This window comes from Cyrtonyx montezumae, unplaced genomic scaffold, assembly GCF_038088225.1.
Source record: "Cyrtonyx montezumae isolate F1298 unplaced genomic scaffold, pur_monq_1.0 scaffold_13, whole genome shotgun sequence".
Taxonomy (NCBI): Eukaryota; Metazoa; Chordata; class Aves; order Galliformes; family Odontophoridae; genus Cyrtonyx; species Cyrtonyx montezumae.
The window spans coordinates 3,751,928-3,766,346 of NW_027071859.1; the positions used below are offsets into that span (position 1 = coordinate 3,751,928).

The 14,419-nt window shown below is 47.2% G+C and overlaps 1 protein-coding gene across 1 annotated transcript in view; it reads left to right on the forward strand.

Moving 5' to 3' along the window:
* XKR6 (XK related 6) overlaps nt 1–14,419 on the forward strand; it is a 141,804-nt gene that overhangs the window by 27,093 nt on the left and 100,292 nt on the right. The window lies entirely within an intron of this gene.

Here is a 14,419-nt window from a genome sequence, read left to right on the forward strand (position 1 = left end):
GAACTTTGAGGCTTCGTGACCGCTGGCATTGATGTCAAGCCAGGGTTATTTACAGGCTGCTGTGAAGGGACTTAGCTCATCACTAGCAGCTCCAGACGGTGTTTCATCTCCTGGGGAACTATCAGGTTGGATTTTAGAGAAAAACTTCTTCTCGTGTTATGAGATCTGTTTGGGGTTCTTGGTGCCTTCACTATGCAAAAAAGCGGCACGTGGGAGGCAGAAGCAGAGTTTGGCTTCAGGGATGGAGGAATATTGTCCAGGCATGTAGTGATGGTGGCAAGAAAGCCAAAACTCATGTCAAATTAATAGTTGCAAGGGGATGTTTAGAGGCAGCAAGATGAGGTGCTGCTTTAGCAACACAGCCCCTTGATGGGTGGGGCAGCTGAGGTGATTTAGGAACAGGAGACACAGACAAACCTGGAGTCCTCAGCGCCTTCTTCGCTTTGGTCTTCAGTGAGATGTCCCGGGCCTTTGCAATTAGCAAAGGGGTTTGAGATGTGGAAGAACAGCAGCAGCAGGGGAGGGTAGAGTCAGGTATTGCTTGGCAGTCCCTAAAATGGTCTCCATCTATGGGTGCTGAAAGCAAGGTCACTATTATCTCTGAAAAATCGTGGGGATCAGGGGAAGTCCTCGGTGATGAACAAAAGGCAGATACATCACCCATCTTCCTAAAAGGACACAGGGATGATCCAGAGAGCTGCAGGATGGTCAGCCCCACTTCAGTGCCTGGGGAAATCACAGAGGGGATTCTCTTGGAGCACATTTCTGGGCACGAGCAGGAAAAGGAGGTGCTGGGGAACAGTCAGCATGGGTTTACTGGGGCTAAGCCATGCCTGGACAACCTGCTTGCTTTTTAAGTTAAAAGGATCAAATCTGTGGGTGACGGTAGAACAGTGGATGCCATTGACCTCAGAGCTAGCTTTCAACTCCCAAAATATCTCCGTTTCCGAGCTGGGGTATTAGTGGACCAGTCAATGGGTTACAGCTTGATTGGGTGATCTGGCACAGAGGCACTCAACTTGGAGGACCGTGTCTGTGCCTGTCCAGTGTGATGGGGAATGCTCACCAGGGTTGGAAATGACACAGGTTATGTTCCTGGGAGGGCAGGGCTGCTGCCGAGGTTGTCCTGGACAGGCTGGAAGAGCTTGGAAAGGGCAGATGCAAACTTGTATGTGTATCTTTACTGTAAGATCCTCAGCACTTTGGTAGAAATTGGGCAGGGTAAGCTGCGTCATGTCATCACGAGTGGTGCATGTGTGGATTTCAAAGCCACACTGAGACAACAACAAACCACTTCCAGAATTATCTGAAAGCTTTTTCAGTGTCGAGCTAAACCTGTGAACACAGAACATGTGCTATTCCCGAGCATAGCTGGCTGTGTTGGTGAAACTGTTAGAAAACACTGAGCAAAACGGTGTGATTTCAAAGACGAGCTTCCAGATCCTTCCTCTACCAAAATATTTTGACATCCCTCCCCTCCCCAATCCAATTTGATAGTGTAATTCTGGATTGTGGTGGGGGTTTTTTTTGACATTTTTCTACTCTCTGTCTATAACGCTCTCAGATGATGTATTCTAATCTTAGTGATGAACAGGAATCCCTTAAAAACTTCGGAGGAAAAGTAGAAAAAGGCTTTCCAGCCCGTGGGACTGAGATATAAAGCAGAATTGAGTGTCATTTCTGGAGTAAGAGATAGGATGTCCTGACCCAGACAGAAGGGAGACGTCCTGGAGTTAATAAATCACAGGGTGACTTGAACTTGCTGTGCTGCTGTCAGGGCTGGTTTGAGCTGCACAGAGACATCTTTCTTTAACCATTTGCAGCCTTAAGCGTTTAGAAACAAAAGAAGATGTTAAGGAGGGAAAAACTGCTGTCAGCAGAGCTCCTGGGAGGCAGCAGCATTGGGAAGATGCTTTCCCCAGCAGCAGAAGGGCTTTGTGCCCAGGCTCTCCTGCCTGCTCCCTGCATCCCCACCCCCCCATTGTTCTTGCTCGGGGCATTTGGGGACAACGTGCAAAGAACACACTGCCCAGTGGGGGCCAACGATGACAAAGCATCGCTCCGTCTGCAGCATCCTTTGTGAAGCAGCAGTGTGACCTGTGATGGATAAAGATGTGCTGGGAAGGGTCGGGGCTCCTCGTGCTGTGGGAGCCCTGGTTGCTTCACTTGGCTCAGCTGATGTAGCTGATTTCACTAGATTTCACACAGAGGGGATGAGGGGAGATTTTTCCGTCAGTGGAGGTGCAGTCACAGTGGAAGGAGGTTTTGGATGGTTCATCTGTTGGACGTTTCCACGTGCTGCAGTCCCTGTGTGCTGTTTGGGGAGGGGTGAGCAACCCCACCACACACGAGACAACAGAACAGCTTTCCTTGGCATTTCCTGTAGTTCTTAACTTGAAATCTTTGGCTGGATCGTCGTTCCCATTACAGCTCATTTGCACTGCTGTTAGAGGAGGTGTGGGTGTAGTTTATTCTCGCACATACACTTCCAGAGCGGCTTGAAGTGGTAAATGAGAATCAGACCCTCTGTTTCCCTGTGGTTTTCTTTTGTTCTGATGAAGGATGCACAGCTGGACGCAGTAGCCTCTAACCAAGCCCTGGAGCATCTCTTCGTTACACTCATTCACTGTAGTGCCTGGGAGACCTGTTGCAAGTAACTGAACAGAGGATGAGAAAAGCAAGGCTCATTACCATCTCTGAGCCGCTTTGTTCTTTACTTTGATAATTATAGTTTTGATATTAATTATGTATGCTGTTTTGCTGTGCGTTGTCATCCTGGCTTGGTGTGCTGTTATCAATGGGACCGTTCAGGCGGAGGAGGGGTTCCTGCCCCAACCAGAGCTCTCCCTGGGAGTGTGACAGCTGATGCTGTGACCTGTCCACACGAGCCTGGCTCAGTGAACCTTTGCTGATGAGTGAGGAGGCATCACCTCTCGTCACCTGCAAAAGCAAAAGAGTGGCAATTAGGGAAGAGCACCTTCGTAGCGCCGACTCGTGTGATCAGTGAAGGGAAGATGGATTTGGTGTGAGGTGTTGATGAAGGACGTTTCGTTTTCACCACTTTCCTGAAAAGCTCTTTTTAATAAATTGTTCGTCTTTGGAGGCCTGTAAGAAACACCACAGATTGCCTTTTATCAGCCTGTAATGTGCTTCCATCGCTGCGGAGAAGTATGTGATAGTGATACTGAGTTGGTCCCTCGAGGACAGTGCAGAGACATTGCTAACAGCTCCAGAGCTACGGCTGCACCAGCTGCCTGCAAATGGAGCCGACGTCTCCTTGTTCCTGCTGACACCTCTCTGGCCTTAGCACCAAACTGCTGCTGCTCGTGTCTTGCGCAGGAATTACTTTTCTGTGATGACAGAAGCGATTCTGATCAGCAATTTTGAGTCAAACTCAACTCCTTTTCGACACGTTATGTTGCCTTTGTTTTGGAGCTCTTAATATTGAACTGGATGCTCCAGGTGGGGTCTTGTGAGAGCAGAGCAGAGGGGCAGAATCACCTCCCTCACCCTGCTGGGCACACTTCTCTCAATGCAAGCCAAGATACTGTTGGCCTTCTGAGCTGGAAACACACATTGCTGGCTCACGTTGAACCTTTCATCAGCTGACACCCCCAAACCCGTCCTCTGCTCAACCTGTATCTGTGCTTGGGGTTGCCCCACCCCACGTGCAGCCTTTGTTTTTGGACTCGTGACTCTGTACTCATCAAACGCTGCACAAAATGCAGCAGTAAGAAGAAGGAATAGACAGTGATTTCTTGGTTTAATCTGCCATTTGAGAAAAAAAAAACCAAAACCAACAAATGGTAACTGTAATGTTCTGAAATGGCTCGTGTGAGCCTGGCTGGGGAGAGTGGTTTATCAGATTATAAATGTGCTTTCGTTACCTGGGGGTATGTAATACATTGGTCTGTGAAATACACACTTGGGCAATGAGAAAATGAAGGTCACACAACTGTCGCTGGCTCCCTGCCGTGCTGTGTACTGGAGGGAAGTGAATCCTGGATGCACTGTGCACGTGCACGGATCTCTCCCTGCTTCGGAGCTGAACGAGGGCCGTGTGTGTCTTCATGGACCTGTGCTGCATGGGTGAGTGAGGGTCTGAAGGGTTTCTACATAGCCAGAGCTGAGCTGTGAGCACAGATGGGTGTTCTGGGGCTCCGGGAGCCTCTCCCATGACGTGCCAGTGCTCAGGTTTACCAACATGCAGCCGTATTTATTTTTCTGGTTAAGTGAAGCTGAACAGGAGTTTGCCTCCGGGGCGTGTTGGTTCCCCTTCTCCTTCCAGCCTAGTACTTAACAGGCTTTAAAAACTGCTGACAGTTGTTTTAAGAGCTGATTTTCAGGTCGGGCCTTTTGTAACTCTACAGCAGGAAGAAGATATTGTTAGAAACCAAAGAAACGCAAGGTTTGCTGTTGCTCCAGGCAGGAGAAGAGGGTGCTTCACTGCGAGAGAATAATACTTCTGCTTGTAAAGTGCCTCTCCCTCCCCTACTTCCAAGGCACTCAGAGCTCCCAGCCTGGATGTGAATGTTAGCTGTAGCACTGCAAGACAGAGAGGTTTGAGACGCGGGCTGGGCTCCAGAAGGCAGAGATCCTGGAGGAGAAAACAGTTGGCAGAGCTTTTGGGAGGGACTTGGGGAAGACTGTAGGAATCCTGGGTGAGAGCATTGCCGTGTACAGTTGTTTCTTGCTGCCCATTCTAGGAGTTAAAGCAGGTGGTGCCTGAGCCCTGATGGCTTAGGTGAAGGTGCAGATCCTAATGTAGCACCTAAAAGGGAATGTGCTCCAAGTTGGTGGAGTGCGTGGTGATGCTTATGGTCAGCAGGTTCCTGTTTGCATGAACAGTGGAGCGTGGTTGCTTGCTGTAAGTTACTACAAAATATTTTTCCATTGCAGTTCATTTTCCAGCAGCAATGAGTGGTGTGCAGGTGTGGAAAAAGAGCAGGAGTGCCTTTGCCTTGTGGTCTCAGCCCCGTCCGTGTGAGGTCATCTCAGGCAAAAGCAGCCTATGGATGGAGCCTCACAGCAGGGGCAGCCTCTGAGAAAAGGATTTCTCCTTAGAATCACAGAGTCATAAAACCATTAAGACTGTAAAAGACCTCTGATATCATCTAGTCCGGCTGTCAGCCCATCACCACCGTGCCCACGTTGTGGCAGTGTCTCTTATCTCCATCCCATGCAACACTATATTCCCAGATCGTGGACCATTTCCATACCTTGGCATCATAATGATGATCTTCTTGTGTTTTCCTGTGTAACTGGAGAGTCAGGATGTGCTGTGAGTGTATTTAACGTGCATTGAATTATAGAAGAGATATCTAGCATTTTTCCTGAAGGATCCTAAAATGCTTTACCAACTCTTCCATGTATCATAACTCAAAAGCAGCCAGTTTTGCATCATGCTGAGGTTTAATTCAAGATGGAGGGAGAACATCCTGCCCAGAGAGATCAGGCAAGCCAATCTTTGCCTCTAAATCAATTGCCTGAAATCAGGGTATGCCCTGCCACCCTCGACAGAGAAAGCTGCTGGTAGATGTGTCACCAAGGAGCATTCAGAGCTGTTGCTGCTACAGCCTCCTGCAGAAAAGACTGGATGCTGTTTGATTTAGAATCACAGAGCCGTTCAGGTTGGAAAAGACCTCAGATCCCCCAGTCCAACCCCAGCCCACCCCACCATGCCCACTGCCCACATCCCTCAGTGCCACATCCCCGTATTTCCTGAACACCTCCAGGGACAGTGACCCCACCTCCTCCTTGGGCAGCTGTGCCACTGCATCACTGCTCTCTGAGAAGAAATTTTGCCTAATACCCAACCACGTTGTGCTCTTTGCAGGAGGACAGATTGTAGCAGAGCGTTTTGTTGCAGAAACCCAGGAGTTAACCACAGCTTCACCCAACCCCCATGTATTCCCAACGCCACAGGAGGAGGCATGTCAGAGCTGTGTCTGACCTCACACTGATGGCAGAGGATGGTTGGGGAGGGATGTCGAATGGTTTGCTGGGTCTGTGGTCCAGGCACATCACAAGGCTTCAGCAGAGCAAGAGCAGGTCTGCCTCCCATTTTGAACCATCTATATGCTGTGCCATTCTGTGCCATGGATTTGCATCTTCCCTTTTTCCTGAAATGAAAAACCCTCCAAATATTCAGGGTGAAAACTGATAAAATATTCATCTATTCTTAGACTCATTAAGGCGGTGTAATTGGATGTCGGCGCTTCCTCCACTCTAACAGCGCTGTCTCGCTCCGGAGCCAAGATTCATTTCCACGGGCAAGAGTGTGCTCCTCGTGGATAATGGATGTGTGAGGAGTCCCTGCAGCTCACCTCTCCTGGAAAGCAGCAAACTGTTGCAGCACCACTTTGCTCCAACTCTTTCCAGGGCTGGCTTTGCACTCTGGTGCTCACTGAGCCCACAGTCATCCTCTTGCACATCTTCTGCTTCCCGAAGCGGTGTTTTTCTGATTTCTGATTCTAGCAAAGCTGCAGCCACCTATTTGAAGGGCCATTCCCTTTTCTTTAGGATGTGTTTTTGTGAGTTTTTACCTTCCTTTTGTCATTGGAACTGCTTTCAGTCTGCTAGGCAGGGAACGTCTCTGGGTGCTGTTCAAAAGCACAGTGAGAAAGATTTTGTCCCGAAGAGACCTAGTGTGTAGTTATGTGCTCAGTGGAGGGCCTTCGAGTGTCCCTTGAAGGCCATCTGTCCCACTGCGTGCACTGATCAGGGACACCCACAGCTCCATCAGTGCTCACAGCCCCGACCAGCCTCACCTTGGCTGTCTGCAGGGACGGGGCACCTCTGTCTCCCTGGGCAACCTGTGGCAGCACTTCACTACCCTTACTCTAAAAAATTTCTTCCTAAATGTCCCCTCTTTTAGTTTGAAACCATTTCCCCTTGGCCTGCCACAGCAGACCCTGCTAAAAGAGTCTGTCCCCTTATCAGAGCCCCGGTCCTTTTCGGCAGTGCTGTGCTCAGTCCTTTCATCCACCAACTTTTGCCACGACCCACAGTTTGAGCTATCCCTCGAGTTTGCTGATGAATGACACCAGTGCAGTGTTCATGGTGGACAAAGGTGTCAAGCACAAAGGATCTGGAGGACCCCACTGGCGCCTTTTCCTTATGGAGCTGGCTTGCAAGTAATTCCCTAATACTCAGCATGTGCCTCATTTTGCTTATTCTGCAGGCTGCTGTATTTAGGGAAAGCTGTTGCTGAGCGATTCCAGTTTAATTCACAGCTCCCAAGCGTTGTAAACATCGTCACTCCAAAATGCAGTGTTATTTGGAAGGTTTCTTTCAAAGTCATCGCACGGGAGCTGATACATTTGGGTTCCTCTTGTCTGGGCTTGGGTTAGACTTGCATGCAGCAGGCTGATGGGTTGGTGCTGATTGAGTACAGGAATAGTGCTTAAACATCACTGACCTTAAACACGGCGACTTTCAGGATAATTTTGGTATTCATGGCCCTTGCTGAACTGTTTTAGGACAGTTGGATGCATTCATGTTACCAGCTCATTTAAGGCACTGATTAACTGTGTAATTTTCTGTTGAGGATGGGTGGGTGAAAAGGAGCAGCAGTGAAATGCTGAAAATAATCAGAGGCCCACTGGTTAAAGCTTATTTTTTCGAATAGCTGGGTTGAGGTTAGAAAGTGCTTCATTAAAGTGTATTTACTGTCTGATCTGTGGAGATGAGTGTAAGAGAGCCTTTGAAGGAATTAGTGAGCTTCAGCTGCGGCTGCTTCACGTCCAGGTAATCAGCTGCTGAAGGACCCGATGCTGCCTGAACTTGTAAAGCCATTTGAGCTGTGTCTGCCCTAAATGCTCATTTTAAAACTGCTTTGCCACCTACAGGCAGGGATCTGACTGGTCTGCGTCTTCACTTGACAAAGTTCTCATGAAATTTGCCTTGGTTTCTGGGAGGGGAGAGTTAAACCGTTACCGCATGTATCCACAGCACTGTGCTGCAGGTGAAGGGTGGATATTAGGATATTAGGGTGGATATTAGGTGGATATTATTATTCTTCTCTGGAAGATTGGTGATGCAGTGGCACAGCTGCCCAGGGAGGTGGTGGGGTCACCGTCCCTGGAGAGGTTCAATATGGAGATACAGCAGCGAGGGGCCTGGTCATTCATGTTTGGGGTTGGACTGAGTGATCTTGGACGTCTTTTCCAACCTGAGTGATTCTGTGATGGGACTTCAGCTCTGTGTGGCCCGATGTGCACTCAACAAAACTGTCTGAGTCCCGAGCAGGCCAACACCAAGCAGCTCAATCATGTGCTGAAAGCTTTTGCTGTTTTCTGCAGGCAAGAGAGAGTTCTGCTGTCTCAGTTGAAAGACAAACAGCTTCTTTCAAGGAAAGACACCAACCGGAACGCAGGAGGAAATGTTAGATGCTTACAGGACGCTGTCTCGGCTGTCGTAGCAGTTGTCTGCACACAGTGCCAACACTCTTTGTTTTTTGAAGGAAAAATCCATATGTCACAGTCTGGTGTGAACAAATCCGGTGTCTGGGCCGGATGGATGAAGTCAGATGGGCACCGATGAGTTTGCTCATGGTAAGCATCCAAACTGAAGTGGGAGACGAGAGGAGATGAAGGAAACTCACCTGTGAAGCAGCTGATCATTGGCTGGGGTCACACAGAGTGCAGCTCTAACTTAGGGAAAAAGAATCCATCCTGATGCTGTTTGGGGTGGAGGTGTGGATCTGTACAAGGGGATGAATCATCTCCAGAGGCAAGCGTGGTGGTGATATTGCTGCAGACAGGTAGGGAGGGCTTAACTTTGTTTTTCTCTGAAGCTGTACAAAGTGATGCTGCCAGCAGTGCTCTAAAAGGGTCTAAAGGCAGTGAGGCATGCCCTGAGCAGGCAGTCCTGCAGGCTGAGGGCTCAGGCTGGAGCTGCACAGAAGTCCCCATCACTGGCTTTAGAGCAAGTTGAGAAGCCCTGCTGCTTTTTCTTTTCTCCCAGTAAGAGCAGAGCCATTTCCATACAGAAGCGGTGTGAGAGCTGGCTCATTAACGTTTGCCTTTGTTTTAATTTCTAAGAGCATTACCACTGCTAAGTGCTAATAGAAAACTTCAGGAAACAGTAGCTAACCCAGCTCATGCACCGAGTCACAAGGAAACTGAGAAATGAGAGATGTCAGCAGGATTCGAGCAGCTTTTAGCCCTGGTTCAGCAGTATCCCAAATGTGTTGCTGTTCCTTTCAGGTTACTTTTGTGTATTTAAAGAATCAGACCCAAGGGATGGCCTGGGTTTAGAAGATCCAGCGGGTGGGAGGTTGCACCAGCTTGACCTCCCTTCCTACCTCAGCTCTTCTGTGGTCTTGTGAATTTGCTGGGACGTTGGGGTCCTTTCCATCCCATGCCTTGGTTTAAAAGTCTTAACACCAGCTCATCCTGCTGCTGAATCTCTGCAATATTAGCAGTAGCATCAAACAGCTAATTTTATGCTTTGTAAATTTAATCAAGCCTTTCAGAGGGCTCTCCCTTGACCTCTCGAGTTTAGGGGATGTTCTGCAGATGAATCACTTTGCCCATTTTTCCTGACATGCTTTGTTTCTAACCCAGATTTATCAGCGGTCTTTTCCAGGCCTTCATTAAGAGCGACAGTGCTTGGGCTTGTGATATTCTGGTGAAGTCCAGCTGCATTAACATCTTATCTGATGGTTCATGCGATGGTTTGTGCTACCCAGTAAAAACAGGAGTGTGTAACCTCCCTCCACTCACACGGTGAGAAGAAAGCAGAGTATGGATCATGCTTAAAATCTTACTTTTGAAGTAGCAATCTGCGTTGAAGGAATCGATCTGATACAGGTCCCCGGGGCACACTCAAGCATTGTAATGGAGGCACTGGACATAAATAAACGCCTTAAGCAACTTATCTGGAAGTCTGAGCCTTCACCTTTCCCCCTTTGCTCTCCATTCCTCCCACCTGCCCAGCACTGTAACAGTCTGAAGGGTTTGTATGGATTTCCACGTGGCTGCCCTGGAGATCTTTTCAGCCAACTTCCCTCCGGACCATCTACAAACATTAAAAGATGTTTGAAATTACTCGACCTCAACGGTGCTTGAAATTGAGCCATGTTCTGTTGTGTCAACAGAGTGTTTCAAGTGGTGATTGTAAAGGCCAGAATAAAGATTTCCAGCTTGGTGCTGCCCACAAAGCTGCTCTATTAAGTGATGTTTCCCTGCCTGGTAGCTTGTTTGTCTGTCATCCTTCCTCTCTTTTATTTGGGTGCTGTAGGGAATGGGCAATGAAGGACTTGCTGCAAGTCTTGCTGCTTGTTTCCATTTGTTTACTCAGCTGTAATTTAGGGGAAAACAAAGAGCTTAATGGCTTATCAGGAATCTGTGGGATCACTTACCTTGAAGGGTTTCACCATATCCTAGCTAGCAGCGCTGTGTTTTCTCAAGCTGTTTAAGAGGCAACTGATTGGTTTTGGCCTCCAGGTGAAGCTCCTACCACTTCTTCACCTTTGGGCCACCCATAATGTGCCAGAAAGAAGAATGGTGAGGTGTAATGTGGCTAATTTCTGTCTCAGGTGATGTCCTTCCTGAGTGATGCTGCTGATCTATAGGCTGCCTGGGTTAGGAGGACAGTCAGCACTTCACTCTTATATTTTGAAAATGATGCATCTCAGTGAGTGCAATACAATCATGGTGTCTCTCGTTGCTGTAGGAGGAGAGAGAATTCCTGAGCCACGTGGATATTTTGTAGTAGATATCTGGGAGCAGGACATGATCCTCTGGTGAATAAAGACATCCTTTAAGTGAAACATGAACTGATTTCTTCTTTTAATTCGGAGTGTATTTTGCATTCAGTGAGTGGAGAGCTCTTCTGATGCTGGATCAGATGTTGAAATCCCATCTCTGCAGTTCCCATCTCACAGCAGAAGCAGCTCAGTTTGAGGTCAAAATAGGCAGAATATGTGAAGAGGCAGCAATTTCCCAGCGAAGTCATGTAGTATCATTGAGGCTGACAGTTTGGGAAGGGAGACATTGGTAGGGGCCTGTTTTGTTGTATTCCAGCTCACACGTCTCACAGGCCATGCTGTGAGTGCCAGAGCTAACGATGCCTGGTGTCCCAGGAGCTGCTGCCTCATGGCTGGCTGCTCTGGCCCCCAGGAGGGTACTGCAGGCCAGTGCAAGGTTCTTCTGTCATTTATAGGGTTGTCTTCTGTGCAGGTTCTTCAATGCTTGTTAAGGGAAAAGTTCATGCTGTGGTCTCCCTGAGGATATGAGCAAATCAGGGCTCCCAGCCTTCTTTGGCATTAGCGTCATCTTTTGTGGGCTCTTAACTGGTTTTCTCTGTGAACTCAGGGTCTTTTTTCTCTTTATATATTTTTGAAACTTCTAAAACAGAAATTATCTTTAAGATTATGGTATGGTTTTTGGGTGGTCTGAAGCATGATGATCTTTATGGGTCCTTTCCAACTCGGAATATTCTATCATTTTATGATTGCTCTTGCTGTGTCCTACGTACGGGTGTAGGTGCAATTTGGTCTGATAAGCAACGTAAAAGGTTAAAACTACATGTGTTACAACCTAAGCTTACACATACTGGCTTGTTCTTTGACTTAACAGCTGCTCCAAGCCAAAGTGTGCCAAACTGAGTTATTAGGGGGAAAAGGATAGTTGACATAATGCTGTTAAAACTAGAGTTGTGATTTTGGGTTAAACTTCATGTGAATAGGTCACAGAATCTCAGAAACTGTAGGGGTTGGAAGGGACCTCTAGAGATCATCGGGTCCAACCCCCTGCCAAAGGAGGCTCCCTAGACCAGGTTGCACGGGTAGGCATCCAGGTGGGTCTTGAGCATCTACTGAAAGAGATAGATTCATAGATAAATTACAGCTAGCTATATAGAGAAATATATATGCAAATATATTTGTATTTATATAAATAGATATAAATTATAGTTTCAAAAAGGTATAGCACATCACAACCTTAGAAGTTAGCTTGGAGAGCTGGTTGGAGGACAGGGGTGAGACACCTTGAAAGTTGATGCTTGTCTTAAAGGCTTGTGGGAAGGGGAAGACGAACTGGAAATCAGAGAGGGTATGAGTAGGTGTGGGAAGCTTGAATGAAAAGGATGTCAGAGCGGGAATGAACAAATGGTTTTCAGATGGGAATTGTAGAATCACAGAATGGTTGGGTTGGAAGAGCCCATCTAGTTCCAACCCTGCAGGGGTGCTGATGTCAGAAACCTGGCCACAACTGGTTGCACTGTTCAGTGAAGGACAGACAGCAAAGTTTGCTTTTCCTATCCATGCAGAGATTTTGAAGAAACATCCAAAATGGAGTTTGGAAGTCACTAGAAGTATGTTGGAGAGCAAGTCCCAGTCCAAAAGAAGGTTGAGCATTCAGCATCATAGACTTAGAGAATCACAAGGTTGGAAAGGACCTACAAGATCATCTTGTCCAACCATCCACCCATTCCCATTGCTACCACAAGCTGCTAAACCATATCTCATAGCTCTTCATCCAGACACCTGATGAACACTGCCAGGGATGGTGACTCTGCCATCTCCCTGGGCAGCCCATCCCAGTGCCTGACCACTCTCTGAAAGAAAAAGTTTTTCCTTGTGTCCAGTCTAAAACCTCCTCTGCTACAACTTGTGGCCATTTCCTCTTAAGCCCCCTGGGAGCCGTGCTCCACATTTACACCCTTCCGGAGTATGGAGCTCAATGCATTCAACAATCATGCATGTTTTTAAGCTGTTTTTGATGTGCCTACCACTTTGTAAAAGCAGGATGTGAGGAGCTTGGAGATACCTTCCATGATGCAAGAACATCGTTTCGAGCAGGTGGAGGTGGATGGGTACAGGCACTCGTAACCTCATGTCTTCGGAAGAGCATTGAAAACCCAACATGAGCTGCTGAGTTCATTCAGCCCACAGTCAGCGTTTGGAACGTGGCAGCCATCTGAAGGATTCATTAAGATGGGGAATTATTTGCATATTATTAGCATTATTATATGGGAATAAAAGTGCGTCTGGTTCTTCCCTCCCTCCATGTATCTCTCATCACCCGCCTTTATCACCGCTCTGAATCCTATTTGTCGTGTGACAAACTGGGCTGATAAATCTCGTTACTCACTTGAATGGCTGGGAGACTCAGCACCCATTACTGAATTTGGTGAATTATGTAAGAAATGCATAATCAAAATTAAACCCGGAGCCTCGCGTAGAACCTCATGAAATTCCCTTTGCCATGAATTACAGAGAGACGTACTCGGGTCTTAAAATTTAGGCGTAATTATTTGGATTTATTTTTAATCAATATGGAATACACCACCAATACGTTCCTTTGTACCCACAGCAAAGGAGCTGGTGGGGCTGTGCAGGAGAGCACGCAAAGCACGGGTGCGTGTTGAGTTGGGTGTTTGCTTTCATCACACTGCTTACTTCAATGTTTGACTATGGAAAGGAAAACTCCCCTGAGCACAAGGTGATAAGGTTCCCCAAGGAGCCTGTGTTCCTCACGTCCTCCCCCACCTGATCACCTTTGGATGCTGTGGTTTATTGGAGGAGTATTGAACTTGCAGGAAGTAACTCACTGTAGTGGAGCGCCGCTTGGTTGTTCACTCGTCAAGCTGTCATGAAAATCGTGCTGAAAATCATTCCCATCACATATTTCTGCACTCTTGATTCTTATATGAAGGCAGCTGTCCAAACTGCTGTCTATCTTACGGAGGTGTATATATGAAATATGCTAAAAAGTGGTTTCCCGTGCGCTAAAATTGGCTTTGGAAGAAGTTCCGAATGCTTTGGAAAGAGAATAAATGTTTTTTTAAGGCAAGCAGTCTGCAAACCCCCACTTAACTTTGAAAGGTTCATCTCTCTTAAGTGTGAAACCGAACAGAAGAGATTTTATTCCCCTAAATCCCCGATTCTGGAGAAAGCAGCTTGAGATCTCAGTAAGAGAATTAACACACGGGTTAAATTTACAATAAGAAGCACTACTTGGAAAATGCCTATTCAGATGCTGTTAAGGAAATAATAGGATTAGTTCTTGTCGTGTCAGTGTGGATTCCTCAAACTGCAGGCTTCGTGCTGACACGCATACGTTCTGTGTTGCTGGCCTGGGTGTGAAATTGAGGACAATGAAAATAAAGATGACTTTTCTTGGAGGCAATTCGTTTGAATGTTTAAGCCCGTAGTTCTGCACACACATGCGGCAGGTAATGCACTATGACAAATAAGCCACTAATAATTCCCCCAGTGCTGTTGTTTGCCAACGAGATGATCTTAATTGCAGCCGTGTCACTGGTAAAATGCCTTTATCCTGAACCACGAATCACACGTGTTCTCCATTTCGGATCATTTCTGTCATCTGTTGGAAGCACAGTAGACATTTTTGCCCATTATTTGCGTTCTTTCTTTTTGATGACCCATTTATTATTCTGCTGTGTTTAT